Here is a 16,897-nt window from a genome sequence, read left to right as displayed (position 1 = left end):
ATAACAGCTGAACAACTCTGCAATTAGCAGCTGCGACTGCCAAGCTGACCAGCATAGCTACTAGGCTGAAAGTGACATCCGGAATTTTGCTTCCTCTTCTTGAGAATTATTCTGGTTTAAAGATGGGAAGACAAATTACCCCAGTATTAGATCTGGCCACTGTATAATGAAGCAAAGTCATAAAAATCAGGTCAATTCAGCTCTGTTTTATTCATTTAGCACCAATTCACACTAAAAGTACTCTCAAGGTTCTTTAAAGATATAATCCAGTCCAGTCCAGTTATAATCCAATTACATCAAATTAATTCAAATCCAGTTTAGTCCAATGTGGAGGTCTTGTCCCAAATCCTAGTCTGCATTCCTCGTCTTTATGGTCTGACTCCTGTCCCTGGTCCCTGGTTTTTCCTTGTCAGTCCTGTCCGCAAGTATTTAAGTCTGTTTTGTTATTTTCTTAGTTTTATGTTTAGTTTAGTTTTTCAGTACTCCAGCTTTGCTGTGCCTTTTGTTTATCTTTGTAAAATAAACCCTTTAACTTTATTTTGGCTCTCGCCAGTGTCTGCACCTGGGTCCTCCCTTAACACACCATGACACTTTGATTCAGTTGTTCTTAATCGTATCTCCAATATAAAATATGTCTGAAACAATGGTACCAGGATTTGTAAAAATTGATATAACAATCTGTGTAGAGGCATTATTCTTACAGAAATGCTATTCTAGTGTAATTTTGCTGATTTATGTGTAGAAAACTACAGCCCGGTGGTTGTGAGCCCACAGTCACTGCAATCTAATATGAAAAAAATGAGGAAGGTAGATTAATATGGAAATAAAAAACAGTTGAAAGGATTTTTTGATTCCTTTGAATTTGCTTGACTAGATGAGAAAATTTAGAAAATTACTTGTATTCTTTCAAAAGGACACATTCTCTTTCATCTATTGATTCCTATCCCCCAGATAAAACAGCTAAGACCAATGAATAAACATTGGCCCACTTTAGTGCTTTCAAACACTCTCTGAGAAAGACGCCTAATTCAAGTAACATCCTTTCTGGGTGATCGATTTCGTGAGGAAGCCTAATGCTATGCTTGGTTGTTTGGTTTGACTCGAGAAAGCAGTCCCAGCACCAACAGCAGCATTTGTTACAGGGTTGTCTTAAAAGCCTGCTGCAAGAAGTTATTGTGCTGCCATGCCATGGTGGAGAAGCATTTAAAACAATGAAACGACTGCTCAGGGGGCAATTAGACCCAGGTCAGCGGTGATTTATTACCGTTTTGAATGACACAGCAAACTCAAACGCAGCAGATGTGTATAGAGTCTGCATGCACACACGCATACACCAGAACATAAAGATCATTTATTTCATATTGTGTTTACTAAGGTCATTTATTCGTGTGGGGGAGGAGCAAGTAAACTGACTGCTGAAGAGAATTATATTTTTACCTTTTAGGTAATTGTAACAATTTCTTCTGTTCTCATATCTACCATGAAATCCCTTCACAAAGTGTGAAAGATGAGACATCAAATGTGCAGCCCTTGTTCTGTGCAAAAATCCATGCTAAATGCTATTATAGTCTCTAAAATGACTTTTAATTACACGCTGTCCAACCAAATCAGAAATCAGATATGTCTTTAGAGTGACAATCTAACGATTGTGTTACACTGGGTTGTACACATGAAAAGAGCCTCAAATATCTGATGAATAACTGAAGGAGGAGAACTCCCTCACATGGTGACCAGCCTGGGTGAGGTGAGTAATAATCTATAAATAAATAATAGACAAACATGTCTGACTGGATTGCTTTGATTGGAGAAAAAAAAAAAAAAAAAGACTAGCACTTGTTTTAGTTCATTTAACTGAAAAATAAAATAGGCCAAAAAGGCAAAAAAAATGTTTTGTTAGAGCTTCAAAGAAAAAAAGAGACTTTGTGTCAACTGTGTGAGTTACCTTTGTGTGAATGTTATGAAATGTGAAACCATACCTGAGTTATAAAGTGGGAAATCCAACCTCTGGTGATGTTTTGTTATATTTGGCCATCTGTGGAAAAAAAGGCAAAAAAATAAACACTACATAATTTTTAATGAGATAAAATAATTCTAATCAGTATCTTAACCTTACACCCAATGCTCTGCTTAGATGTATGAGTCTTTTTTTCAAATGCACAGTAAAATTTGATATTTTGTTTTCTGTGATTACCAGTGCATTTGAATAAATATTAGATATAAGTAACAAAATCCTGTTTATTTCCCACTTTGTAAAGTGATGAATCTGACATCAGTGCTGTTTAGAATGAAACTAAAACAGATGAAAAGGTACTTGTGAAACTTCTTAGTGTTCCCTTTCACCAACTATGATGGTTGTGTTTAGAAACGTGTGTGATATTTACATAATGAAGAACTAATCCATTTGCATCAACACGTAAATATTAGAAGAGCGGGAAAGGTTTTAAAACTGTGGACAGTCACTAATTCGATTAACCCAAAAGCAATTATTACTAATCAAACCTGTTTTATTATCTTCCAAACAGTAGCATATGCTTTCAAGTCTGAAGCTCCAAAGCTATATCTTTTATATTCCTCAGTGTAGAGGCAGCTGGTATGTAGGGGAAGTATTGTAGGGTGTGAAAGTTATGTGTGGGTGCACACAGCCACCGGAAGCCCAGAGGAAAAAATATGCCATTCACCATATGAACACTGCAGGCCCCAGTTTGACACACAATATTTGAGTGAGTTTCTAACACAGTTTAAGGCTATGCTTCAATTGTTCTGTTTTTTATAGCCGCCAGCGGACAAGTGAAGTCGAGAGCTATTGTCATTGCAAACTCAGTAAATAGTCTGCACTTATAGAGCAGCTTTTAGTCTCAGCTGTGTTTCTACAGAACACTTTTCAACGTTTTTCTCATTTATCCACTCACGTACAGTCTCCCGCTAGCAAGGTGCTCACCTGTTATTGGGTGTCTGCCACATGGAGAGGCCAAAGATAGATCTCACAGTCTGGTTAAGAGTGCACAACCTGCTCTGCTTGAGCCATGCAAGCTCAGCACACAACTAAATGTACCGAAAAAGGTACAAAGATTAAAATACAAAGACTAAAATTTATCGTCAGCATTATTGAACTTAAAAATCATCATTAATATGTTATTATTGTCAGCTGTGAGTTTCAGTCCATAAGAGAGTGCACCTGTACTACCAGCTAACGCTGCATGTGATGTCATCAGCTCAGTTGTTGCCAGGCTACAAACACAACACGCCAGTGCATTCATGGTGATCAACGTTCCAACAGCAAATTTACTGATTGAATTTTTTAGTGTGTTATTTGTCTATTTAGTTATTTTTACTCCCTTCGGGGTTAAATAAAATATTATTTTTTTCATTTCATCATCCTCTAAGGAATTTTAGCTCCAAATCCTCCCCTAAACTAGGATTTCCCAAGTTGTCTCCCATTACAAGAGCTTGCACAGGCATAGAAATATTGTTTTTCAAGAGACTTGAAACAAGAATCAACGTGAGCCATATCATTATAACTAATAGGAGTATGACTTGAGTAGGTCCTTCTAATGCTCCTTCTAAAAAATAGCTCTAACCAGTCAGGGCATCCGGGAGTTTCGGGGTTAGCTATAGCTCCATTGATCTATTAGCTGATTGAGCCAGGTTCCCACAGATGCCATCAGATCCCATCAGATTGATATCTTGGCAATTTGGAGGCCAGACTTTCTCCTGGGGTCTTTGAGCCCTTTCAAAACAGGTTTTTTTCTGATCCTACCACTGTCCAGCTGGGGCAGTAACCCATAAATGCCAAGGTGCAGGTTTTCCAAGAAGAACATTGCTTTGCAAAGATATGAGCAATGCTATTTTAATATTGTATGTTTGTTATGAGTCTGCCAAGAATGTTAACAAACCTGTGACAATTGACATCCAAGCTGGGCCTCTTGCATCACATCACCTGGACATAGCAGCAGGCAGTGAATGATCCCAGCATAAAAAAGCATCTGACTCTATGGCTGGCTGGACTTCTTCAATTATTAACCGGCCCTTACCTTGTTCCAAGGTTGTTCAACCCTTAAAGTTGCTCTCGTACATCATCAATTGATGTTTTTACAAAAAGAAAAAAAAGAACCTGGAGGAATAACGGTCATTAGGATTCACATCATGAACTGTATAACTTCCTTGGTGCCTGGCCTCTGAGCAGAAGTCATCAGGGGACCCTGATTCTGACTCCTGATCAAGGTAGATGAGCTCAGATTATGCACTTCTTGTGGTTTAACCTTGCACGAACAAATTTCATTATCATATTTCATTGAACGGTTTGTCGTTTTTGCATTTCCTCGTGAGAAAGACTGTTGCATATTATCACAGTGACCATGTGTGTAATTGTTTAGTTTAAAGCCACTATTTGTAATATTTGAAATGTTCAAACTTTGGTATCCCCCGTAACTACAGTGTTAAAAAAAGAAAAAGGAAGAAGAAGAAAAACCTGGGACAGACCACAATGGATGCCTTTTTATAAACATGAAGCCGTATTTTGCCGGCTGACATTAAGCAACAGGCAGGACTCAGCCTGGACAGGCCACCGGGCCTTTTCTGGACATGAACAGACAAATATAAAACTCTGCTCACATCTGTGTCCAATTCAGAAGAACCAGTTAACCTAAAATGCATTTTTTTTCGGACTGTATGAGGAAGCCAGACCACCAAACATATGACAATTATTCTAAACCAAAAGGCCAGAATGACAAGGAGGTTTGAGCCTAGACTCTGCATAGCCAACACCAGCTGGTGTATAGGAATGATTATAAGGTGATCAATTAAGTAAATTCATAACTATGTGCCCCAAAAATTGTTTTCTTTCATATATCATTGGGATGGTTTGTTTCTTCCTCTTGTGATCCCGGTTTGACACTATAAGCTGCACCTTGTGGTCTGTTTATAACAACCACTTTGCATCCTAGTTCCTGTCACTCCAGCCAAGTACTGAAAACATGCCTGTTTCACAAACTGATGGCTCACAACATTTATTGAGCAAAGCTGTGGGTCCATAAACAATGGTCCAAAAAGTTTAGCAATAGTTGGTGGTGTGGAAGAAGCTGAGTCGCCCACATAGAGCATTGACCTCAAGTCCATCCAAAATATTTCCAATGAACTGGAACGCAGACAGTGAGCCTGACCTTTCACCCAACTTCAGTGCTTCACCGGACTAATGCTCTTGTAGCTGAATTGGAGCAAATCCCTCTCGCCGGGCTCTAAAATGCTTGCAAAGCTTTAAACCTGTTAAAGAGGGGAGGCTGTTGTAACTGCAGATTAATGCCTGTTTTATAAGATCATATCAGAGAATTGTTTGTGTCCAAACAATAACTGATGATTGCTCTTTAAATTACATCCTTGTCCCTGACTAGCCTCTGTGCTAATGTCTTACATTATTTATCTGTCATTTATACTGTTGTATAATCTTCTAAATGTGCAGGCGTCTCTATGCTACATGCTTGATATCATGAAAGAAAACTCCTGATGATTCATCTTCCTCTGATTCAAAGCTTTCCTTCCATGAGATGCTCTTTCTTCTTCTCTCGACTGAAACGAGAACATGTGCAACTCAGCCTCCTGATTACAAGCTCTATAAGATCAGGCGCCATGTAGGAGGCCTTGCTGTTGCTTTCAAAAACATCTTAAAAGTTATTCTGCTGCTGGTGGGGATTTTTCTAACTCTGATAAGCTCAGGATTGAAACTGTACGTGCAATCATTAAGTTACAGATGGCCGTCTGGTTTTTCATTAAAAACTAAGTGCTGGTTTGCTATTTGTGGCGATTCTCTGATCATAATCAAGACTTCTACATTTTTGAATATCACAGTTTTGGAATGTTTAAAGTGGGAGTCCATAGCCATAGCTCCAACTTTGATTTTATTCTCACTGCTCCTTCTTGTTGAGGGCATGTCATCGCTGATCCCAGATTCACATTTCTGATTTTTTTTTAACATGACAAGTGGCCACCTTTTGAACATTTCCTGCTTTGATCCATCCCTCTTAACTTTTTAAAACTAACTTTTGACTGGATTTTCATCATTTTCAGTGCACTTCTCCATGTAGCACAGCTGCAATTAGCAGATCATCAGGCCGCAGAAAAGGGGGAAAAAACAGTCCTGTTCTAAAGTTTGTCAACATTAATTATCAGTCGGATTTTTAGTTTTATTGTTTATGTATTCCAAAACAGCTCTCACGTGTTCTTTTATTGTTAAGCAGATATCAAAGGAAATCAGTGTTTTCATTAGCATAAATGCTGAAATCAAGTGGATGCAGTTTACCAAGCTCTTTCCAAAGATAAGGAATTTGGTTACAACCCTAAGACTTAAGGCTGAAAAAAAGCTTTAATTCATACAAAAGCTGAAGTGTAAAAACAATTAGTGTTTTGACTAATTCCTGAAGGAAAAACCGCTGACTCCTTGTGGTTAACTTTCATATTCCGTGGGCAGATCTGGGAGCATTTTAAGGATAGTATTATTTCCACTGGACAGTAATGTTATGGATCAGAACCTCTTAACCGCCTTTTTCCAGAAAACGTAGATTCATATAGTTTTTCGCTTCAAGGAGCAAGTTAGGCATTAAAAGAAGTTGTGCTCTTTATCCTTTTATTCGTGCTTTAACAGTTTTGCATTGCATCTATTATCAGTGGAATTTAATTTTGTTGCAAGTTCACAATTAAAGCCGTCTGTTTTTCTTAGCAACCATGAACTGCATGCGTCACAAACTGTAGATCTTTGGTCTCTGTCATCCACCTATTTGTGTTTCCTCAAACTGTAAGCGATATGTCAGTGGTGTTATTATTATCCTTAATCTTTTTCTTTTGTCTCAGTCCAAAATATTTGTAGCTTTGGGCCAAATACCATAATGACCCCACACCAGCAGGGCTTAAAATATCCAGATTTCCTTGAAGTAAAAGATCTTCCAATGTCTTTGCCACAATAATGAAATTAGTTTCTAACCGTCTCCTGTCACACAGAGGGTTTCCCCCGACCAAACCAGCGAACAATATTTCATGAATTAAGACTTAACTTTGATCCTGTCTTTGAAGGCTGATTGATGCCAGTCTTAATAGGCCCATCACTTCAATTTCATCCAAATATTTATGTTCATTTCAGACATGGATGGTAACCATAGAAACAAATTCCAGTTCAAGAAATGAAATCTGAACATCGGATGAAGCCATGTTCAAAATTCTTGTTCCGGTCGGGTAACGTTATAGAATCACCAATTTGTTGTATTTCAGGTATTTCTTTTCACAATTCCATAAAACCTGAACACTGTTAACAGCCAGATTACTTTGTTTTGACAGACTAAACACTTCATGAATTAGGAGGATAATAGTAATAATAATAATAATAATATTAATATTATTAATAATAATAATAATAATAATAATAATAATAATAATAATAATAATAATAATATGCACAAGTATGACATGATACTCCTTTATGAAAAAAATCTATGAAAAAACATTTATTGTAAAAATGACAGAGATTTGTACTGTTAACCTTTAACTTATAGATACTACAATGAAATTGTGTGAATTGTTATGTTTGATAGTCTAATTCAGTATTTAGCGCTTACATTTCCAACAGACAGAGAGTTGTCTAATTAACAGCTCAATGAGAATTCTCTCCGATTTGTTTCGAAAGCAAAACAGCCCAAACTGTCATTGACTTGTGCTTATTACATATTCACAGAGCTGCTTGGCCTGCCTTTTAACCACCGTCAGACTTCTTTTAATTAGTCCAAGTCTTTCCCACTGTCATTATAATTTGGAAGCCTGATTTAGAAATCACTTGGGAACTTTCGCAGTGCAAGTTAAATGTCACTGGTCAGATAGAAACCTCTAGATCCTTCTGAAGACACATTTAATCAGCCAACACAGTAATGTGGTTCACAGCGATCCATCATGGTAAAATCTTCATGTCAGTTATGAAGTAGACCAGTGAAACATCCATGACAGGAAGTTTTGCATTTAAATCTATTTTTGAATGTGTTCATGAAGGAGGGAGTGGGGGTTCATTGGATGACAGCATGGCTGACATGTTGGTTTACCCTGCAGTCGTCCTGCCCACCTGCTCGCCTGGACTCAGCATGGAATACAATCTAACCACAGGGTTCAGATCGCTTCACAGATCAATGCTGCCAGAGCAAAATGAAATAAATACTCTTTACTGGATTACTGCGGCGACAGTATTTTGCTTACATGAATGAAATCCATTCTTCCAGGCTTCTAGGGAGAGAGATGGGAAAACAATGTGTGAGTGGACTCCTGGAGGGTGATATCCCATCTCATAATAAATCTGGGGAGATACACCAGCAGGAAGGGGAGGAAAGGCTGGTGATATATGTTCACTTCCTTTTATATGACTCAGCAAACAAGCTTTTTTTTCCCAGTAAGAGGACTTGTATTTTACTCTGGCATTAGCTTATGCGAGGAAGATGTTTCTTTCTTAGGGAGTAAACATAACTCGATGTGCTACATCATTCATGTACTCATCATTTAACAAAGTGCTTAAAAGTATACTTTAGCTGTCAGAGTCTGGCTCAGATTGCTCTGATAAAAAAGCAATTGAGAACCACTTACAATGTAGAAAAATGGACCAGGACTTTGTTCATGTTTTACACATTTGTTGACGCATGCATCATTAAAAATGTCCCTGTGACTAAAAAAAAAAAAGAGAAATTAGGGTTTTAAAAACTGCTTCATCACTCTCATGACGAACATTCGTATTCGGCTTAAATTCTCGGAAACACAAGATGAAACATTACTTGAGCTTCATAGACTTCTTACTGCTGGTGCGCACATTTTGCACAGCAACGGGGAACATCTACTTATAGTGCGGTACACACACACAGCATTTTTATTATTCAAAGTATCCGACTGGAGGAAAAACTTTAAAAAAGATGTATGTTGCCCTGCATATGAATTTCCTCAACTTTTGTCAGCACAACATCCACTTTCCTGTCTCTTTATTCGTGTTATTTTACATTCAAGTGCAGAGATGGGACATAACACAGTAAGCCTTTGTTGAACGAGCTGGTGGTGGTGCTGTAATGAATGGCTGTCTCATCCCTGACATGCAGTTTGTGACTGTTACGTGCAGTTTGTGGCTTAAACATTTGGGTGACACAAAGAGAAGAGGCTTGTGGAAAGACGGGAGAGCAAAGAAGCCAGATAAAGCTGCTCCGCTGAGCTGCCGGCAGGGGGTCTTTGAGTTGTCTCCAGGAAAGGAGCGGGGGGGGGGGGGGGGGATTTTGGGAGGCAGAGCTCGGAGTAAACACTATCTGCCGAAAAACAACAACAGCAACAGCCATGCTCCCTGATCGAGTAGCTTTATTGAAATGCAAAGCCTCACTTGTTCGACTCCTCACGAAAGACCCAGTGATTAAAAGTAAAATACATTATATGCACCATTACTCTACCTAAATTACATGTTTAAACACCAACCAATACTTTACAGCATCATATAATTAGGCTTTATTAGTGTCATCATGAAATATGGAGGGAGTCTAGTGAAGTTAGGCAGATTAATTTTATGAAACAGCACTTCAAAGGCACAGTGGATACAGGGGCTTGTCTTTCTCTGTTAGTTTTCTTTCTATATGTTCTAGTCCATGTATTAAAGGCTTAACTCCAAAACATAGGTTTACTAAAGTAAGATTATAGCAAGACAATGATTAGAGGGAGAGTAGTGAGACCATGCCAAGTCAGAACATGCTGTGATGTACTTAAATCTTAAAAAGCAAAGTAAAGCACCCTAATCAACAATTTATGTAGAAACCAACAACGCATTAAATCAAACACCTGAGATCAAACAAATGGCCATTTTTATTTAAAAAAAAAAGCACAATATATGACATTTAAAGTTTTTTAAAGGGAGATTTGTTTTGTGTCCCACTGAAGTTTGGAGAACAGAAATGATGTCAAGTTAACCACGTTTCAGTACAGGCTGGAAACTTTTGGGTCTCCTAATCAGCTAAGCTAAAAACTCTGTGCTCTGTGACGGTCGGCTATCTTCACACGGAGTTTGCTACTGCAGGTTTTGTGTAACATGGCAGAATATTTATCAGATTTTGATGACGTGGACAACAACTTTGAGTATGATGGAGTGAATGAGCTGTGCTGAAGCGGCGCGCGGCGATGACGTCATCCCACTAGGCGTGTGTGTGTAGAAAGCCCCTCATAGCCCCCAATAACAACAACACAGCAGCTCTGAGCTAACAGTGCAATAGTACACCATCATTCATTCGTCTTAAAGTATTGGTGAAATAAAGACAGATAATGCCTTTTTTTAGAGGCTGTATTGTCTATGCCCTGTTCTCTCCCGTTATACGGAAATACGCGGATCTCGAGTAATCTAAATATCGTCCGAAAGACGCTGACTTTCACCAAACTGTTATCGGTGAGTAGAAGAACGTATTTTATGCCAGAAATAAGGTCCAGGTTTTAAAAAAAAACGAACTTCCCCTTTAAGCTAACAAAAACATGCTTATGAATGATAACTGTTTTTAATGGTTGGAGAAACCATCATGGTTTTTGAAGTCCAGTCTGGTAAAGTGTCTCCAACAATTCGTACTGAAAATTTCTCTTAAGGTGTTACTGCAAATGAAATTTCCTGCTGGGAATATGAATATGCTGACCTCCAAATTCAAATAGAAACCATTAAACCACTCAAGCATCTGTGGAATCCACAGTCTCTTTGCTTAGCTTAGCATACAGACTGTGAGTAGTGAGTGTGTCTTGTGGAAAAGCTGCTTTTGTCCATGACTCCCCTATATTTTATGTAGTGTTGAGTCTATGGCATTCCCCAACAGTCATTTAAAACTGAAGAGGCTTCTTAAATGGGCGGTGAAACATCCTCAGTACTTTAACAGAGGTTCAGTCTCTTTTACATAAGCTCTCAGAAAGTCCATGACCTTGTAGACTAGCGTCTGGATCTGCCGATTTATCTGAATATTTGACCAAAAATGATGATTGATATGATAATTATCAATATAATCATCGTGGTCCACCGTCACAGATTACAGCAGCTGTCATTTCTGTCTTGTACAGTATGTTTACAGCAGGTAGAACTGTTAAATGCATTCATATTTGTTTCACATTTCATATTTGCTTATATTATTATTATTAGGGAGCAGAAACGATTATCAAAAACAACGTAAAACCATTCAAGGTAAGATCAAATCTATAACCTATTAAATGTCTGAAATATGAAATAGTGAGTCAACAAGAATTTTAAATGATGAAAATGTATGGCCATTAAGAAAATGTATTACAATCCAGTTTATCACAGATGTTATGAAACTCAACTGTGCAGTAACATAGTTGGGCTGATATTTCCACTGAAGCTTTGCAACAGTAAAATCAGATCAGCTCTCCAGGCACCACTCATACAGTACAGGCTGAACACCAAGACAGTATATATTCTGCCACATCTGCTATACAGTGTGGCTATAAACTATTTAAGGTTTCTGAAGCCTCAGCACTGAGGTTTTATTTTACTCGCTGGCTCAGAATCCCCCTTCTTCTTTACAGCTGGGTCATCATCCTCAGCCGCAAGAAGAAGGATATTTTCTTAACTGTGTTTGTTGTCCCTGATCAGAAATGACGCATACATCCAGAGGAGGCACAGCAATTCAGCCACTGCCATAAACCTGTCTCATGGGAAGGAAAAACTGCCCTCTAAATTTGAGCAACACTGTGAAACTGCTTTGAAAAGGAAATTTGGCTTTAAACCCAAACATGCTTGATTGGGTGGGTTTAATCATTGAACCGGGGTGTCACAAATTAAATCTGGATCTCCTGAGCCATGCTGGGTTTTGATAACAACCCCTGGTTGATGAAGCAGATTTATGTCTGCTTGCTTCTTTGAAGTCACCAGAGAGGTAGAAACCCTAGTCTCACTGAAACCGGACTGAAGGTTACAGCGAGCTGGCAGGAATTAATAACGCTGCCTAAGGAAAGTAGAAAGCGGTAGTAGAGGTGACGGTTCTTCCCAGTCGATATAGTTCACTGAACTTCACATGGCAGGATATCTTAAATTGTATAAAAAACGAGAAGCTACAAGATAATAGAAAGCCTTAACAAGCCTGTCAAAGTAACGCTTGGAGAAAACTGTGGCCTCTGCACACAAGACATGGAGAAAACTAGTCTTCATTTGGAGTTCTGTTTCTGGCAATGATCCCTCTGCTTTCAGCCCTTCCTTTACCTGCGCCGACTGCTGTTCACAAGCAAGTAGTTAACTGTCAGTCTGCCATTTTGGTGCTGGACAGATGGCATGCAGTGGGTTTCTTTCTGTCTGTCCGATCTGTCAAGCAGACTCCAGCTTCAGTCTGACAGACTTTCCCTTTACTCTGACTGATTTCCATTGGGAGCATTCAGTTTTCCTTAACCAATCACAAGGGAGAAATGTAGCTATAACCTCGAATGGCTGAAAAAAAGCAAGTACTGGCTTTTTAAAACATCCTTTTACCATACACAGCTTGATAACATTGTTCGTTTTTAGTTCTTCCACAAAGCTCACAGAGTCGATTATATCCAAACAAAGATGCGGTTGTTTCATGGCGAAACATTCCTGTTTCCATACATAAGTTTTCTCTGAAACAGGCAAAAGCCCAGCTCATGCAAGTGTACAGTTTTTTTATGCATTAGTGGAAGTTTGTTCGATTCTTGAAGTTTCCATTTACATTTTCTCATTCACGTTCTCTAAATATTAATGGAAGATGATGATGGAAACCCAGTCAATGCCAGATGCTTCTGTCAACTCAGTTTCATGTATTGGTTCAAAGGTTTAGACACAGGCAAAGTTTCTCAGAAGTGACGATATCTATATGCAGGAATTAAGGATAAAGAGAAGGGTTAAATCAAAGGATTCCAAATTTAAAATGAAAACTGAGCTGAAATACATTAAAACGTGAGGAAATGCAGATATGATGAGAAGTCTCTGTGGTTTATCAAAATGATCATCATACATATTCATTTGACCCAAGTGTACATGCTTTAATGTTCCAAAAACATTTTTTTGATTCTATACAGTGATGCTCTAACCTTCTTCTGCCTGAAGCTCTCCTTCCTGAAGGTCAGTTGATTGTTCAGAGATGGTGGAGGACAAGATGGCTGCTTATTCTCTGTTTGAATGCCATAAGCAGGCTTTGTGCAACTTTTTCATGGTGATGTCATTTAGCAAAGGAAGAATGGACTGGACTACGGGCGACGCAGCTCAGGAGCATTCGCCAGTGTCGGAGAAAAAGAAAGCAACTCCCTTTCTGGTGGAGTTTGGGCCTTGTATCCATGCAGATCTCTTGATTGCACAAAAGAGCTATACAACACACAAGAAGAGGCAAAAGCCTCAAAAAAATCTTTCAAGAAAACTGATTGCTTTATATCAAGAAAATCAGCCAGGAATGAAGTTGTTTTTATCCACTGCCCTGGGTTCCACATATTCAGTCACAAATAAATAAACAAATGAAGCTGCCTTCATATTTTGATGCCATTCGATCCAATATGAGTGAGGACACATGGGACATCTTAATGCTTAATTTGTCAGGCCTTATTAAGGAAAGATGGTTCTCTCAGCTGAGTTTGATAAAAAATAAATAAATCCAGGGATGATTGCAATCTGCATATTTCTGGCAACACTTTGCAGAGGATGGGATTTTTTTAAACACATTTTTCCCCATCGAGTCTTCTTGTGTTGTTCTCGTTTATGTTGAAACGTACTGCTCCGTTTAAAGTGACTCAAAGCCTTCCCAGGAGGCTCTTTCACACATTATCATAAAGGAATAGGCTCTTGTTATTTTCAATCTTGTTATTGTCAAGACATTTGAAAAGCAACTAAATTTCAATCAACTTTTGTACTTGCTTACACGAGAGTGGTATTATGAGAGTGGTACACTTTAGCAAATGTTCATTTGACAGCAGTTAAAAAGGCATTAATTGCAGACTACCTTCAGCCATGGATTAATAAATGTTTGCTGCTCTAGTTAGTATTTAGGACAGAGGGATTTGACTCAAAATAAACCGTAATTATGTTACATTGTTAAATGGTGTTGTGCACTGGTGTGTTTTTAATAGTTTTTGGGCAACAAAGCGGCTCTGTGGCTCAGAGTGATAAAACATTAGGCTTTGTCTGGTACTTTTTGATCTTATTCAAATTGTAGAAAGGCCCCACACTGGTGGCAGTCTGCAACAGCAGCTCTGGACATATTGTGTCTTTCTTTGTATCTTCTTGATATTTTCTTATGAGCTTTTTTTCTGTGAAAACAGATTTTTGAAACATTTTTTTAATGCTGTGCTGCTGGAAAGATTTCTGATGGTAATTCAGGCATGTTTCTTTTTTTTTAAAACATTTATTATATTTATTATCATGCAAAATCTTTCCAATTGTTAAGTCGTTTGCATGTAGGAACAGCTAATCGAGCTTTTCGAAGCCCAAGTAATGCCTGAAAGAAGACCCAAATCCTGATGAGTTGATAAGGACAGGTTGAGGATGCAGAGGACGAACAAAATAAAGAGAAAAGAGGAAGAATTGTCTTTCATTTTCGTTCCTTAATCCTCATAAGATTGCTTGGAACCCTGAAGAGGATGCAGGAGGAATATCGGGAAGGTTTCACTGGGTTTCAAAGGAGCATCTCTGCATTCTGAATGCTGAACTGTTAACTGTGAGGTTCTGCCCATATGTCCACTGAGAGAGTTCACCTGTGTTACCTACTGACACTGCATGTAACATCATCAGCTCCGTTGTTGCCAAGCTACAATAATTTATACTTTAGCTATATACTGTAACTGGCCAGCTGAGAAGTAAAAAGCCTCTACCTCTTTTTTGTTTGTTTTTGAATTGCAGGACAGACTGACAACATGCACAGCAGTCTGCATTTAAACAATCGATGATACTGTGCGTGCAGGAACTTTACTTTCTGTAAAACATCGTAACCCTGACCTGAATCAATCCGAAAACAGGCTTATATCTGACACAGCACATTAAATTCTTGCTGTGCCGAGGTTCCTCCAGGCATCAGAAACACACGAGAACCCCCTATGGTGAGCTGCATGCAGACTGCATAAGTGGCCTCAAATTTTAATGCCGCTGGTAGGACTCATCAAAACAACTTTAAACTTCAAAGACAATAGATGGGCTCATGACTGAATTCCTTATTTCTGCAACATAGAATTAAATTTTAAATGAAGCAGCTCGGAAACATCTACATTTAAAATGTATTCAGATATTGGTTTAAATTAGGTAACAAAAATGTTTCAAAGGGGAAAAGAGTCTGCTTCAGTATAATCTTGTGAATCAATCCCCTGTAATAAAGAAGGAGTTTTAGGATTCAAGTTGAGATGTATTAAAGTATCTTTGTTGTGATAAATAAGAGCTCAGCTAATTCATTCCCAAATCAGCTTTCAGAACATTTAACATTTAATCTAAACAGGGTGAAAATCCTATTTTGTTCAGTCTAACATGTCGGCTTATGAGTGACATTAAAAATGATGGAGATGCTCACTTTGCTCAAATAGGAACCGACTTCTTGGTTCATCGTGTGCTTCTTTATACCAACTTTGGAAGGCATCACAACATGAATGCATCAACATGAGGATAACACCTTCATTTCATATGGACTAACCTTAAATTCCAGGAACTACTTAGTAAGATTTGCACTAAAAAGCTGTGTGCTGGTATCATAACAAATGAGGGGTCTACTGATGAAGACTATTCTATAAAATTAAACGTAGAGGTAGAGAAAAGGAGGTCCTCAAAACTAATCAAATATATGTTGCAGGAACTCCTCAGTTCACTGATGGAAAAGCATAAAGCTGTCTCTATGATGGAGCAACTGCATTCTTTAGGTAAAATTTGATCACATTAACAGTTAGCACACATTTCTCAGAAAATACTTTAAAAAGTAAATATTTAAGATTACTTTAAAGCATGTATTTCATTTGATATTATGTATTCAGCTGGGCAACTGGGTTTGGCTCCAGCCCCCCAGCGACCCCGGATTGAATTAAGCTGTTATAGAAAATGGATGGATGGATGTATTCAGAAACTAGGACACCATTTGTGTCACAGTCGACACCGAATTCAGAGGAAACTGGAAACTAATGATCAGTATGAGAAGACTTTCAAGGTTCCCAGGACTTGATATTTGAGGCCTTAAGATGACTTGGGTAACCATTTAAAGACAAGGGTCAGCGTGAGGAGCTGCATGAAGAATTCTAATGGTTCTGAATTCAGAACAAGTTTAAGGCTGAGGTTATGGTGCTGTCTTGTGGAAAAATGGGGGTGGGGGGGTTCACAGCTAATCTCTGATCCACACTGCCAGAATCCCCCAAAATCAGACTATGACACAACTCTGTACTGCAAATACAAAAGTTGTCACATGTCACCGACTTGTTGCCAGTTTATTGGTTTTTAAATGACTTGGTTTGCACTTACTTTTCCAGCCTTTTGTTACCCGTCACAACTTCTTTTTAGATGTGTTGCTGCCATGAAATTCACAATGAGCTAATAATTCAGGAAACAGTAAAATGTCTCACTTTCAACATTTGATATTTGACAGCAATCCAACTATTTTGGAACTGGAATATTGGAGAATATTTTCTCTTCCTTCAGTGCCGTGTCTGCCAGGTGTGATGAGTCAGTAAACAATAGAGACTGAGAACAGCTGCAGGTAAAAACCATATTCCAAAACATAATAAAAGGAAATCTAAGTGGAACTCGATAAAACATCTTTTATGTACTTCTAAAGCACCTTAAGATTTGCTATCAGACTGCAGCAGGTGACTGATTCAAATTATTAGTTGCAGGATGAGGAGTGGGATGACGTTTGAGTTTGAACTCCTCGTTCACCTTTTTCCACCTCTTCTCGTCCAATTTAAG

Source organism: Odontesthes bonariensis, chromosome 1 (genome assembly GCF_027942865.1).
Source record: "Odontesthes bonariensis isolate fOdoBon6 chromosome 1, fOdoBon6.hap1, whole genome shotgun sequence".
In the NCBI taxonomy this organism is placed as follows: domain Eukaryota; kingdom Metazoa; phylum Chordata; class Actinopteri; order Atheriniformes; family Atherinopsidae; genus Odontesthes; species Odontesthes bonariensis.
This window is presented reverse-complemented; position numbering follows the sequence as displayed.